Source organism: Pseudorasbora parva, chromosome 7, assembly GCF_024679245.1.
Source record: "Pseudorasbora parva isolate DD20220531a chromosome 7, ASM2467924v1, whole genome shotgun sequence".
NCBI lineage: Eukaryota > Metazoa > Chordata > Actinopteri > Cypriniformes > Gobionidae > Pseudorasbora > Pseudorasbora parva.
In genome coordinates, this window is record NC_090178.1 from 5,173,610 (window position 1) to 5,188,557 (window position 14,948).

Here is a 14,948-nt window from a genome sequence, read left to right on the forward strand (position 1 = left end):
CACAGAAACAAAAGCACACTGGCTTTATACATTAAAACTACAATATTAATATATTACATAATATACAACAATAAAGCTTTTTAAACAAATTGTTCAGCTGCTCCAAATTTCATAAGCTACTCTAAATTAGACATGTTTTAACACCCTCAAGTGCACAACGTTCCAGTAATATTTGCAAAATGAAAAAATGAATGTTTGCATAACCAAGAAAAAACATTTAAAACATTTCGAAACTGGATGTTTTGAATGCCCAGAGAACATTCAGAAATAACATATAGCATTACGTTAGCAAAACGTTCTTAGAGCATATTTACTTAATGCATAATTATATGAAACCAAGTATAAACCTCACCAAAGCCTAACCCTATAGGAAGTACATGCACTGTAAAAAAATATTTAGAAAAAAAGTTACCTGGTTGCCTTAAAATTTTGAGTTCATTGAAATTGAAATTTTGAGTTAATACAATGAACATTTTTTGAGATTCGACAACCTTTATTAAAATATTATTAAAAGGTTTTGTAAGCATATTGGGTAATTGTGTGTGTTTTATTTCTGATGATGCAGTGAAACATGCCAAATAGTGCTATTTTCATGATTTATCAAAAATTTTATGTGGTTCAGATACAAATATATTTTTAGTTTCTATTTATTAAACAAATTTCCTTCATTGTATCAACTCAAATTTTTAATTTCAATAAACTCAAAATTTTAAGGCAACCAGGTTACTTACTTTTTTTAAAGTTAAACCAACAAAAAACAACCACATTTTTTACAGTGTGTAGTTAGTTTATATTTCTCAGTATAATTACAGTGTAACAAAGACAAATATATAATCAAATACTCTTACAAATAAAGTAATACATTAGGGGTTCTCACATCCCAGTCAAATAAATCATTCAACATTTTTTTAGTAATGTTTTATATTCTTTCTAAATATATTTTGATACAAGCAATGAAGGTTAAGTCATCATGTCATTTCCCATGATGCTTGGGGAAGAACAAGTTGGACTGCATTTTTATTCGCCATGCGCTCTTTGTATCTAAATGTTATTGCTCCTGAAATTACTGTATGATAGTTTATTAAAATTGCTCCTGGCATTTCTGCACATAATGTATTTCTCAAGTGAGCCTTATTGACGTGTGTTTTCTATGTAAAATTTCCTCATCAGATTGACACATAAAATGTGGCAATGCTCATATTTGTTGTTATTCATATATCTTAGGGATATATCTGCCAATCAGGCCAACGCTATTCATTAGAACAGTTTTGAAGATAAATTACACCAGAACTGTGAGTCATGTTGGGTGTGACTTTGAGGAAAGAGTGAAAACCTGCTATCGGCAGCATATACAGTAGAGCTGGTGTAATAGGTGTGTCTTTGGATTTGTGCCAAGTAGATTTTAACCTGAAGCCAAAGAATGTCAGTTTTGACTCTGCAAACAACAAGAGGTTCTTGCAAAAGATTTCAGGTTTTGATTTAGAGGGTTTCTTCTCACAGTAGTTTTTCGGTTGTTCATGCTTATTGGATTTTTTAAAAATTTAGATTACACATAAAGCAACTTTATATTTATACTTGAATGTGTAGTCACTGTGTGTGTGTGTGTGTGTGTGTGTGTGTGTGTGTGTGTGTGTGTGTGTGTGTGTGTGTGTGTGTGTGTGTGTGTGTATGTCTGTGCACGTGTGTGCTTGTTTTTGTGAAATATCAGGACACAAATGTGTATAATTACATGGGTATTACACAGGTATTACAAGGAGAGGGTGAAATAAGAGGACATTATCCATGTCCCCACTTTTCAAAAGGCTTATAAATCATACATTATCCTTTCTACTAAGTATTCCACGCTAGAGCTGCAACTAACGATGATTTTTTCTGTCGACTAATCTAACGATGATTTTTTTCTGTCGACTAATCTAACGATGATTTTTTTCTGTCGACTAATCTAGCAATTATTTTTCCTGCCGGCTAATCTAACGATTATTTTTCCGATTAGTCGCCTAGAATGATAAGTACTTCTAATACAATATTTCAACTTTTATAAAAATTTTCCCAAAAAGTACAAGATAGTTTTTACCATATACAAAAATAAAGTGCCAAAAATAAAATGTAAACAACACTTTAGCATCAGGCATGAATAATGCAATTTAAATTCAAAAGCATTCAAAATGTCATATAAATTCAACAAAAGCACTGCTCAGAAATGTGCAAAAATACATGAAATACATGTACACAAATAAAGTGCCAAAAAATAAAATGTAAAGAACACTTTAGGGCATCAGGCATGAATAATGCCAAATAAATTCTGACTAACATTTTGCTAAAGATTCATTCTCAAGGCATTATGTGGTTTAAAGTAGTAACACACCACAAAAATACTGGTCAACAACACTATGTAAAACATACCTGAGGTAACAGTTTTAAAGGAGCCAAGTTCAACAAAAGCATTGCTCAACACTGTGCAAAAATAATTGCCAATAGTGCAAAGATTTCCTGAAGGCATCTTGTAGTTTAAAGAAGTCCAACATGAATACAGCCCAACATAAACAGTGCAGAAGTGGGCCTTTGTTACTATTTATATAGCATTGCAATGGAGGAAGGTTAGTTACTTACGATTATGTTTTATTTAATTGGCTTGGGCAACAAAATGCGCTAGTATCTTATTTATCTATATGTTCACGTACACTACTAGATTACAGCGTACTGTCAATGTAAATCTAGTAGTTAATTTCAAGTCTTCATGTGCATAAACAACTTCTAACAACCAGTAAATGTTTTAAATGGGGAATTGACGTTTTAAAATTTCTTATTTAAAGAAATCTAGTTTTTGACCATGTCTAACGTATTCAAATGTAAAACCTACAAATAAGTACGCAGTTATGATCTGCAATACTTTAAGCAACTTGACTATTATTTATTAAAGAGCCATACAGGCAATTTGTGGGTAATGGCATTATAATTTATAAATTATTATTTATCGATTTTTTTTCCGGCCATAAAATGACTAATTGGCCTCTTTGCATTGGATTTCTCTATTTTAACCTATATCTCAGGGCTAAATACAAGAGCATAACATTACAATGTTGCATCTCCGTCACTCTCCATTTTAAAATGACACTGTAAATAAGGTTGATGTAATAATCAATGCTGTACTGTTTACCAAAAATTGCTGCAAATACCTGTATAGTGAAGCTGTTGTCTATTCCAGTGTTCATGTTCAAAATTCTATGGCACCCCTTACATACGTTACACTATAGGTGTAACTGTACAGATTGCTCACGGTTCGGTTTGTATCACGGTTTTAGGTTCACGCTTCTGTACAGTTCGGTATTTGCTATGTTCAGGGGAAAAAGGACTACTGTCAAATGAAAATAAAGAAAATAAGAACAAATAACTTAAATAGAAGCAGCAGCACAAATAAATACTATTGAGCAAAGATAAACAATAAAATAAACAATGCTTTTCAGGTTTTTCAGGTAGGTGTAACATTAGTTTAGGTAGAGAAATGGAATAAAGTAATCAAATGTAAAATAACGTGATATTTAACTGAGGCTATGACATTTTGACACACTTTTTGTGTGAGTTTGTCCGTTTAAGCACAGGATTTGAAAGATAACTCAATATTTGCGCGGATTGGGACGAGTGCACAGAGACAGATCTTCTCATTCGCGTCTCCTGCCTACACGGGGGTGATAACGGTGAAAATGACTGGTCATATTCGGACGTACGGCAGCACTCGCATGCGTTGAACAAAGTTTACAAAGAGAGACAGTTTTGCCCACGTTTTTCTTTTATTATCGCTGTTGTTGTAGTGTATAACTGAGGAGTCAGCACCTGTATCCATCGACAGAAACATACATACAGCTGATTTACAGCTGATTTAAACGCATCCAGACAGAGAGCGAGCTAGCGTTTTGCATGAAATAAGGACATATATCACAAACGCAGACTCTTTTAAGACCCAGAAAATTGTAAAGATGTGTTATTCTCATCACATGCATTAGAAGTAGAAGAGGTTCAGTCAAAACGCTGCATAACTGCATAAGGGTTAATATGAGCCATAAATCTCCCGCTGACACGGTGCACGCTTTATTTAACATCACAACTGACGTAATATTAGAAAAACTCAGAGTCAGATATACGGACGTTATTATTTTTGACGGCACTACAAGGAAATAAACCGGTTTATTAATAGTCATGTAAACGTGGTTTACTTGCGTTGTCCGTTTACTGGTTTGCATGTAAACGGGGAAAACGTCTCGGTTACGTATGTAACCCTAGTTCCCTGAGGGAACGAGACGCTGCGTCGAAACGCTGTGAGAACGCTTATACCCACATCGCCATAGGACCAAGTATCTCGTATGTGTGAAGCCGAAGCGCACACGATTACGAGAGTACCTGCGCCCCAACAGTAGATGCGGGGCGGCAGTGGCTCAGTGGTTCATGTAGGTTGTCTACAAACCAGAAGGTTGGTGGTTCAATCCCCGGTTCCACTTGACCAAGTGTCGAGGTGTCCATGAGCAAGACACCTAACCCCAGCTGCTCCCGACGAGCTGGATGGCGCCTTACATGGCTGACATCGCCGTCGGTGTATGAATGGGTGAATGTGAGGCAAAAATGTAAAGCGCTTTGGATAAAAGCGCTATATAAATGCAGTCCATTTACCAGATGCCAGATCTAGTTTCTTAGAACCTGACAAAAGTTAGCGGAGACGACCAGCCGGCCGCATTACAAATATCATGGAGGGAAGCCCCCGACAGAAGTGCTTTGGAAGCAGCCATACCCCTGGTAGAATGCGCCCGGACAGCCAGAGGAGACGGCTGCCCGGCCGCCTCATAAGCAAGTGAGATGGCCTCGACCACCCACTTGCTCATTCTCTGCTTAGATACTGGAGCCCCCTTCTTAGGGGCTCCGAAACAGACGAACAATTGATCGGTCTTTCTCCACAAGGCAGCTCTGTGGACATACATATCTAACGCCCTAACAGGGCACAGCAGATTTAGTCTTTCCTGGTCTGACGTTGTGAAAGGAGGAGGACAGAAGGCTTGGAGAGTAATGGGGCCCCGTGGGCTTGTAGGAAGCTTGGGGACGTAACCCGGCCTGGGATGCAGAAAAGCTTTTACCATCCCAGGCGCCAGCTCTAGGCATGAGGGCCCTACTGACAGGGACTGAATATCTCCTATTCTTTTGAGAGATGAAATGGCCAAAAGAAAGATAGTTTTGAGGGTGAGGAACTTGTCCGAAACCTCCTCTAAGGGTACAAACGGAGGCTCAGACAAGCCCCGCAAGACAATGGCCAAGTCCCATGCTGGGACCCTCGAGTGCATAACCGGCCTCAACCTTGAGGTACCACGGAGGAAACGTGTAATAAGAGGGTGTCTTCCCAAAGACACTCCACCCAAAGGGACGTGGAAGGCACCCAAGGCCGCCACGTACACCTTTATTGTGGAGGGGGTCAACCCTGCCGAGAACTTTGCCTGCAGGAACTCCAGCACTGTACCAACCGGGCAGTTAACTGGGTCCCACTGGCGTTCTCTGCACCATGCTGAGAAAAGTTTCCATTTCAAAGCGTACAGCTTCCTCGTGGACGGAGCTCTGGAGTGAAGGATGGTCTCAACAACCTCGGCCGAGAGACCTTCCTCTATGAGCCTGGCCCCCTCAGAGGCCAAGCCCATAGTTTCCACATCTCCGGGCGTGGGTGCAGGAATCTCCCGCCCGCCTGAGAGAGTAGATCCCTCCTGGTCGGAATCTCCATCGGAGAGCCTTCCAGAAGAGATATCAGGTCCGAAAACCATATTCTGGTCGGCCAGTACGGAGCCACTAGAAGTACTTGGGCCCCGTCCCGGCGTACCCTCTCCAGAACTCCTGGAAGCAAGACAATCGGAGGGAAGGCGTACAGGGGTAGCCTCGGCCACTCCTGTACCATGGCATCCAACCCCAGCGGAGCTGGATGGGACAGAGAAAACCACTGCGGGCAGTGAGAATTCTCCGCCGAAGCAAATAGATCTATCTCTGCCTTCCCATACACCTTCCATAGGAGCTCCACCACCTCTGGGTGGAGTCTCCATTCCCCGGGCCTCGGCCCCTGCCTCGACAGGCTGTCTGCTTCCTGATTCAGGACCCCCGGGATATATACCGCCCTGATTGACAGCAATTTCCCTTGGGCCCACAGGAGGATCCGATGAGCCAGTTTGTCCAGCGGACGGGACCTCAGACCCCCCTGATGATTTATATAAGCGACCACCGAAGTGTTGTCTGTCCTGACTAACACATGGTGGCCCCTGAGGTCGGGCAGGAACTGTTTCAATGCCAGAAACACTGCGAGCATCTCTAGCGGATTTATGTGCCAGTGCCGCTGATGTTCCTGCCAAAGACCCTGGGATGAGCGACCACTCATGGTCGCCCCCCAGCCCGTGAGAGAGGCATCTGTCGTTAGCATTACGCGACGATCATGAGCCCCTAACACGGGACCCTGAGATAGAAACCCCGGGTTTTTCCACATGACCAGAGCACGTAGGCATCGCCGCGTGACTTTGATCGTGCGGAGCGGATTTCCCCTCGGGGAGAATCCTTTTGTTTTGAGCCACCACTGCAGTGGCCTCATGTACAGTAGGCCCAGAGGTATTACGTTGGACGCTGCTGCCATGAGACCTAACAGTTTCTGGAACTGTTTCACAGTGACGGCCTGGCCTAGCTTCTGCTCTTTGACTGCTGCCAGGATTGATGCTATGCGTGTTGGCGATAATTGCGCCCGCATGATTACCGAATCCCAGTTCACACCTAGAAAAGTGGTTCTCTGAGCCGGAGAAAGCACACTCTTCTTGGCGTTCAGCCTCAACCCCAGCTTCGACATGTGCACGAGAACAGCATCTCGATGCTGAACCGCCATCTGTTCTGTATTCGCTAGAATCAGCCAGTCGTCGATATAATTCAGTATGCGGATGCCCTGCAGACGCAACGGCGCCAGAGCTGCATCCACACACTTGGTGAATGTGCGGGGTGACAGAGCTAGACCGAAAGGAAGTACTCGATATTGGTATGCCTCTCCCCCGAAGGCAAACCTCAGAAACATCTTGTGATGTGGAAGGATGGAGACATGAAAATACGCATCTTTGAGGTCTATGGTGACAAACCAATCCTCCGATTTGATCTGCGATACAATCTGTCTGAGTGTGAGCATCTTGAACTTGAGCTTGGCCACTGAGCGATTTAATAGACGCAGATCTAATATCGGGCGTAAGCCCCCATCCTTCTTCGGCACGATGAAGTAACGGCTGTAAAACCCAGACTCCCTGCCGGGAGGAGGAACCCTTTCTATAGCCCCCTTTTGCAGGAGTGTCTCTACTTCTTGTGCCATTACCAGAGCCTGCTCCGGGCCCACCTCTGTAGGTAGGACACCGCTGAACGGAGGTGGCCGCCTTTTGAATTGAATGGCGTACCCCCTTTCGATAATCTGCAGGGCCCAACGAGATATGTTCGATAGACGTTTCCACTTGTCTAGAAAATCTACTAAGGGAACCAGCCTCTCGAGGCTGGCCTCTGGTGTATTTTGAGCAACAAGCACAGTGCCCTGAAGCGGCGGACCGGCAGGGAACGACTGACTTGACTGCTCGGGGGCCCCCCAAGAGGGGCGCGGACCACCCGGAGACCGACAGCGCCCCGGCATTGCGGCGGGGTTGGCAGCACGGCCGCCAGAGGGTGCCGCAGGGAAACGGGTACCGTTAGCAGGGGTAAACACCGTTTCCCTACGAGGGGAACCACCCTCAGCGTCCTGATGCTTCTGGCGTCAGGAACGCTTAGACGAGGCCTTCTTGGCAATCAGGACTGTCCTCAGATCAGCCCTGCCCCTCGAAGGCCTCGTCTGAGAGCGCCGCCCCTCGTCCCCGCGCTGAGGGGGAGTTCGGGTGGCGACGCTCTGCTTTTGTTTTGCCCTGTGCGAGGCGCTCGTACTCGGTTTGGGCTGCTTGATGTCAACAGCAGCCCCAGGGACCTGGACACGGAGAGGGAGGAACTGCTTGAGCGCCGCAGCTTGCTTCTTCGACTCCTGGAACCTCTCGGTGACAGTGTGAACTGCGTCACCGAAGAGGCCTCCAGGAGAAAGCGGCGCATCAAGCAGAAAGGCTTTCTCCCTCTCCTTGATATCAGTGGGGTTTAGCCAGAGATGCCTCTCCGTGGCCACCAAGGCTGCCATAGAGCGGCCAACACATCTGGCCGTCTCCTTGGTGGCCCGGAGAGCTAAATCAGCGGATGTTCTCAACTCTGCTACTATATCACCCCCCACGACATCACTACTGTCTAAATCCCTCAGCAGGTCAGCCTGATATGCCTGCACGATAGCCATCGTGTGCAGGCATGCAGCCGCCTGACCCGCTGCCGAGTACGCTTTGCCCACCAGCGCCGACGTTGTTTTAAGAGGTCTGGTGGGCAAAGTCGGGGCCTTAAGGGACGATGCCGAGGAAGGCGAGAGATGGCTCGCGAGCGTCTCTTCGACCTTCGGCATCGCCCCATAACCGTACTGTTTCAGCCCGGCGATATTACTGTAGACCGAAGTCTGCGGGCTGAAAACACGATACGATGCCGGTCTCTTCCATGATCTTGCCACCTCAGTGTGCAAATCATGGAAGAACGGCAGGCCCCGTCGCTGAGGTTCTGAAGCGCGAGAAGGCAGGAATCTTTCGTCTAGCTTGCTTGTACGCTTTCTTCCTGCCTCATATCTCTCAGCTCGCGTCAGAACCTCAACGAGCTCCTCGCATGCAGGGGACTGAAGTGGCGAGTCTTCAGTCTCGATGCTTTCAACGTCCACCTCCTCAGAGCTGGACAGTTGAAGCACCGGCGACTCTCTCGGGGGGGAAGAAACCGCCATGCGTGCTTCCATGCCCCGAGAAGAGCCGCTGGATGGTGCAGGTGAGGGCAGAGATAAGGCAGCGCCCGTCTCTAACCCCTCTGCAACATCCAATTGTGATCCCCACGACTGCAGCCTCCGCTCCGCCTCGGCGGCAGCGGGACCAGAGCCGCGGGGAACACGAGCCGAGGCACCCTCCTCAAAGAGTGCCCGGCGGGAGCGCAGCGTTCTCAGCGGTAACTTTTCACAATGCTCGCAAGCAGCCCCCTTGAGGGCTGCCTGGGCATGCTGCGCTCCCAAGCAGGCAACACAAAGAGAGTGTGTATCCCCACCCGTGATGTAGCGTGGGCAGGGATGAACACACCTCTTGAAACTGCTTTCACTCACCATAATATCTATCTATTCTTTTTTCTCTTTATTTTGTTAATATATGGGAATATTTAACAAAAAGGGTGGGAAAACTCTTCAAATAGACAGACAGGTTCACACAGATCGCTTACTGAAGGCACAGAAGCTGGTTCCTGTTTGTTTTCACGGACGCTTTATAGCTTCCGGGCGATGACGTCATCACGCCGACGATCGATCGATTTTCCGATGGAATGGTTCTACAGGCGCTTCACGACGCATTAACACAGAGGCATTCTCACAGCGTTTCGACGCAGCTCGAGTTCCCCGAAAGGGAACTGGTTATTTCAATAAGCTGATTTTTTGGAGTTATCAGCTTACTGATGTGCATGTAAACGCACCAATGGATGAGTAAGTTTGGTGTGGAGGAACTTGACTGGCCAGTCCTGACCTCAACCTGATAGAAGGAACACCTTTGAGATGAATTAGAGCGGAGACTGAGAGCCAGGCCTTTTCGGCCAACATCAGTGCCTGACCTCACAAATGCGCTTCTAGAAGAATGGTAAAAAAGTTCCTGTAAACACACTCCTAAACCTTGAGGAAAGCCTTCCCAGAAGAGTTGAACCTGTTATAGTTGCAAACGGTGAGCCAACTCCATATGAAACCCTACGGCTTAAGAATTGAAAGTCATTAAGGTTCATGTGCATGTAAAGGCAGGCGTCTCTAAACTTTTGGCAATATAGTGGTGCAGGTATGACGTCACTGTATAGACTAACTGGCAGTGAGCATCACACTGGTTCCCTCAAGAAAAAAACATTCATCAAGGATTTTCCCATAGGCTTTTGGATTATTGCTAAAAACAAGCTCTGTGATCAACAAACAAAATTAACAAATTTTTTAATTTTTATTTTGAAGCCTGAATGCAGTTGCCAGAAGTACAAAGCTAACAGTAGGCTATAAACGGACTACACCTCGGTCGAGCAAATTTCAAGGTCACAGTCACTGAGCTTCCGAAAACTCTTTCAGTTTTTATCTCAAAGCTTTTCCCCAGAACATTTGAGTTAGACTAGTTTATAATATCACAGTTATGAGCATAATGAGGCTGTAAAAGTGGACTGAGATTACCTGTTAGGGGTGATGACGTTTAATCTTATCGAAAGTCTCTGTAGTCCCATTGAGCCACTTGTTAGCAACCGTGTAACAGTTTAAACAAAATTACGAGTGGGGTAATACTGATGTATTTTAGAATAAAACGTGAAAGTGTCTTGAGCTTTTGAGCCCGATCTCACGAAAATGTGTATAAATAGTGCGAGTGTGGAATCTCGTGGAATCTATACGCCAAAATGAGTTTTGACGCGCATATGTTATGCACTTTATAGCGTATTATACGCAAAAACCACCCACCCCACCACCCCCATCCTACCCAAGAGCGTGTCATATACACGCCATTAAGTGCATAGAATATGCATGCCAAAACTCATTTTGGGGTACACATTCCCTGAGATTGCATACTTGTACTATTGATACGCATTACCATGTGATCGTGTTGGTTCACCACAGACCTTATTTCAGCTGTTTAACTAAAACCCATTCAAAAAATCGATTGACTTTGGGACGAGGGAACCAGAACTCGCTTCCATGTTTTGCCTGCAATGTGATGTCATACCTGCACCACTGTGTGTGTTTCTTGGAGGCGTCTTGTTTTTGGGAAAGGGTTGATTAATCCTTGGAAAAGGTTAAAATAAAGATTATTTGAGCATCTTGCCCCTGTGAAAGTGTTGATTATCAACTGGTAGGATTCCAAAATTAAAGAGAAAGACCAGAGGAGCTAGATTTAACTGTGGGAAACAAGTAACCGGTTTATAAGGTCTTATAAGGTTAATCTTACAAAAAGTTAAGTTGGATGGTCATTGCCAATCAGCATATGAGAATAGCACACTGGCCAGAGACAAATTCAGATGCCTTGACTGACATTTCGACATTGTTGCTTTGTTCAATAAAGTCTTATTTGATATCCCCCCCCCCCCCCCCCCATAAAACTTAATCTCAATCATAACAAATTAATCTAACATATATTTTTAAACTAGGAGTAAAGACAACCTTTAAAATGTCTATTAAAGGTTTGGCCTTACAAATTTTATGGAATATTTTCCCATGAGAGATTTTTTTGCCAAGTAGATTGTAACTTTAAGCCAAACAATGCTTAAGTTTTTACTCTGCTAACCACAAGAAGTTCTTGCAAAAGATTTCAGGTTTTGGCTCAGAGTTTTTTCTCACAGTTTTTCAGTTGGTCATGCTTATTGGAATTTCTTTTTGTTTTTTAGAGATTGCACATATAAAGTAACTTTATATTTATACTGAAGTTTATAGTCACTGTGTGCAGGTGTGTGGGTTACTCCAGTTACTTTGTCACTGAAATACTGTAAACTAATTTGTATAGTTGCATCTGACAAATAACAGCTTTACTTTTTTACTAAATATAACTAACATGCACATGCTATTTAATATTGCCTAAATGCAAATGTATCACAAATGTATCCAAATTTGTAAACTAGGAGTAATAATATCCTTTAAATAAAATAACATAAGTGCATGTGATCATCAATAATTGAAGCATTTTGGTAATCCCAGAAAGTGCACAGTAAAACATAATTATATTAAACGAAAACTATCTATATTTGGTTCAGTGAAAAGCATTCATTCTCTATGGAATATTTTTCTGTGAAACTGTCATAAAATCTGGCAATGGTCATATTTATTCATGTGAATTTACCGTCAGGCCGATGTTGTACATACTAATGGTTGCGAAATGACTTCTGTTTTAAAATAAGAGTAAACTAAGTCAGAACTGTGAGTAACCTGGAAGTGAGTTTATGAGGTTTGGGTGTGTAAGTGTGAACACATGCTTTTGCCATCATACAGTATAGGGCTTACATGATCAGAGTCGGTTTGTGCCAGATATGTTTTAAATTGAGTTTTTCTGACATGTTTGATAAATTCATTTCCAGCAGCAGTTTTGCAGTTTTTTTGTGGTAACTATATATATATATATATATATATATATATATATATATATATATATATATATATATATATATATATATATATATATATATATATATATATATATATATATATATATAAAGTATATATAAAGTATATATATAAAGTAGTTTTCTTTAAATTAACAGCATCTAGGCTATTTGACCCAGCATCATGCTGATTAAATATTTTAGATCTCAGAGAAATTATATATTCTATTTGAATATATTTTAAAATGTCATTTATTCCTGTGATCAAAGCTGAATTTTGAGCATCATTACTCTAGTCTTCAGTGTCACATGATCCTTCAGCAAGGATTTACTGCTCCAGAAAAAAATATGATTATTATCAATGTTGAAACAGTTGTGTAATTTTTTTTTTTTTTAGGATTCTTTGATGAATAGAAAGTTCAAAAGAACAGCATTTATCTGACATATAAAGCTTTTGCAACACTATAAATGTCTATCCCCTTAGCATTCCTGTCAATTTTGCCTAAAACGCCTGAAAAAAGGCATACCCAAAATAAATTGCATTGCAACCATATGCATGGATTTGGTCTCTTTTAAAAGGTGACACTCTGAGGTTTGTTCCTGTCATAAAAACTGTCAAAATCACTGTAAGTCTTACTGGTATTGAGTAATATAATTTTGAACTCACTGAAAAATGAAAAAAAAAAAAATCTTTTTTTTTCCGCCTACATTTTTTTTGTAAGATGCCGCCTGCAGATAATAATATCTGGTAGCTATTAGCTGGAAAACACAATGGGATCACAGTCTGAAGCCTTACCAAACCCAATTTCTAATTTGATATCAATGCCTCATAAAATGAGTGTTTTAAAATGAGTGAGTGCTCTAAATGGCTCTTTGGAACCATAAACAGATAAAATGCTTTTATTCTTGAATGCTTTTATGTAGAGTCATAATTTTGGTCTCATATGAGAGGTTACACTTAGAGCTATTCTATTCTTTATCCAGATTCACTGTCATTCATTGCTGACACATAACTGAAACATTTTTTTTTTCAATTCTTGAAACTAAACTGTGTAAATAAAGAGAAAAAACAAGTGCTATATATATATATATATATATATATATATATATATATATATATATATATATATATAAAACCTATATTTCTAACTATATAACTATTTACACATTTTCCAAATATGTTTTTAGACGTTAATGGCAACATGCCACACATTGTAACAGTCCTGACTTGGCAAAAAGCACAAAGAAAAATGTTTTGTATCACTTCTGGTGTGTTCTTGTGAATGACTAATAGCTGATCAGAGCACCAGAGAGGTCCACTCCACTCATGCACCTGTATGAACAGAAAAAAAACCCCATTGAACTAGAGGTCGACCGATTCATCGGATTTGCCGATTAATCGGCACCGATAGCTGATTGGTGGAACAATCGGTTATCGGCAAAAATCAATACCGATAGTTTTTCCGGTATGCCTCCGTTGCGGGAGCGGCTGAGAAGGCTGCCGTCAGCCTACGAGAGCTCTGAGAAGGGTCTGCTGGCATTATATAGCGCAAGAGCGGCCTCTAGAGGCCAAATAAAAAACTATCACTGTTTACATTAACACGTGAGGACACGCGAGGCTCCACGCTTCACAGCTCACGCTGCACAGAGTGCGCTGACACATCTGATGCGAGTTTAAAACACCAACAGAGAAACGGTATGAATACAGAACACTTCAGTGTATGTTGCCAAATCATTATAAATTAATTTATTTGTTGACTAGATGCTTTAGCAGGGGAAGAACAGCAGTATATGTACTTTGTCGTCGAGGCTGACAAGACGCTAATATTAGCAGCAACGGTTACCTCAGGAATTAAAACGATGTAACTGAGAAACTTTTTTTGATGTGAGGAACTGTATCATGCATCCAACAGAAATATAAACGTATTAGACGTCAATACATATGTTGTTATTTTGATAAGAAAACAGTTGTGTTCTAAAAAAGCGAACTGTTTGGATTTATATGAAATGATAACACTTAATATAATACAATAATATTCAATTTGTACCATTAAGTAAGGTTAATAAATGCTGTAGAAGTATTATTCATTGTTAGTTTTATCTGTTAACCTTTTTATGCACTATGAACTAACATGAATGATTAAGGTACAATTGTATTGCTCGAATATTAATGTAGATTACATAATGCATTTAGTTCATGTAAGCTAAATAAATATCCTTGTTAACAAATGGGATTTGCAGTCTGTTACCTGACATTTACATACATGTTTCTAGGTTATAGCTTAAGAAACATTTATTTGTACTATTTTAGTTATTTTCTGTAGAATTTGTTTCTGTAAGAACTTCTCATTTTAATATTTTCATATTTACATATGAAATTTAACACATTTTCATGGTTCAGTACTTTTTTTATTTCTTGTAATAAAGTTCAGCACTGCTTTTTTACCTGTTATTTTATGTATTATTATTATATTTTAATCTAGTATCTTTTTAAAAACTATCGGTCGATTAATCGGTTATCGGCAAGTGAGGTCCAACCTAGCTATCGGTATCGGTAAAATCCACTATCGGTCGACCTCTACATTAAACTACTTTTTTATTTAAAATAGCATTTTTTATATAATTTTTTTTTATATAATTGTTGATTATTTATTACATACCAGTTGTACTCTTTCACTTCTGGTGAAACAGAGATGTCCTTCAACACCCAGTTCAATATATCAGTATCAATA